Source organism: Fukomys damarensis, unplaced genomic scaffold, assembly GCF_012274545.1.
Source record: "Fukomys damarensis isolate Sample0158 unplaced genomic scaffold, DMR_v1.0_HiC HiC_scaffold_7, whole genome shotgun sequence".
NCBI lineage: Eukaryota > Metazoa > Chordata > Mammalia > Rodentia > Bathyergidae > Fukomys > Fukomys damarensis.
The window spans coordinates 43,602,693-43,603,744 of NW_022900919.1; positions in this window are offsets into that span (position 1 = coordinate 43,602,693).

A 1,052-nucleotide genomic window follows, 5' to 3' on the forward strand; every position below is an offset into this window, starting at 1 on the left:
GTGAGCAAATTGGCCTTGTGACTCCAATTTAAAATGTGCAATTGATTTTATAATTGTGACTCTTCTGTTCAGAAGCACATGAGTCTTCTTATACTAACTTATAAATGGTACCAGACTGTATAAGAGATCTTGAGATTCACTATTGTTTAAATTTTAAAATTAGATTTTGTAAAGTGGTTTTAACTTTAGAAAATTTTGCTTGTTAGGTCAGGCTGGGAAAGTATTTTTTGAAAAGGAAATTGAATGTTAAATTAGTAAGTCCTGTGCAAAATGTTGATGATAATTTAATTAACCAAGTTTGCAAATGAGATGGATGGTATAATTGAGTCGACTGATCTTTTATCAAAAGCCCCTTGAAAATGACTATTTAGATAGAACAAATTTTATAAATTGAACTTAAAGGCTTAGGAGTGACTAATTTTTTTTAAAAAGCTACTGTAATGTGTTGAAGATAAATTAATTAACAAGTACTTTTGAGGAACCTTTTCTGTGTGCCAAAATCTCTCCCACACTGACATTCTTTTGGTAACCTCAAAGTCCCTGCTTGTCTCCTATTCACATGGCAGCTGCCAGCCTGGGTAGAGGAAACTGGGAGATGGGGTTGGCCAAGCCTGCACCTGGCTGGAGCGAGATATCAAGGAAAAGGAATGGGCAGTGAATTCGCTGAGAGGCACAGGGCTGCACGCTCAAATGTGGCAGCCATGTCTCACTCATCCTAACCTCTCAACCTTCACTGAGACTTCCTTTGGAGAGGGGAAGGTGGTCCCAGGAGATGCGCAGGAAAGATAGGAAGGAATCTGGCCATCGCCAAGGGAAGCCCTGGAACACAGAGCATCTCCAGAGCCATCTCCGTTCTCTTTGCCTGGGAAGGGTTCATCCTGGACCTAGTGACAACTGGAACACATTTCTTGTTGACATCCATGGTCTTGTTTCTGGCTGGGGCCCCCCCTCCCTGATGCTTTGAGTCTGGATGCTCACCACACTGTCCTCCTCTGGACAAAATGACCCCCTCCCCTCCGCAGACCTTGGGGGTGCAAACACCAGCCCCTCAC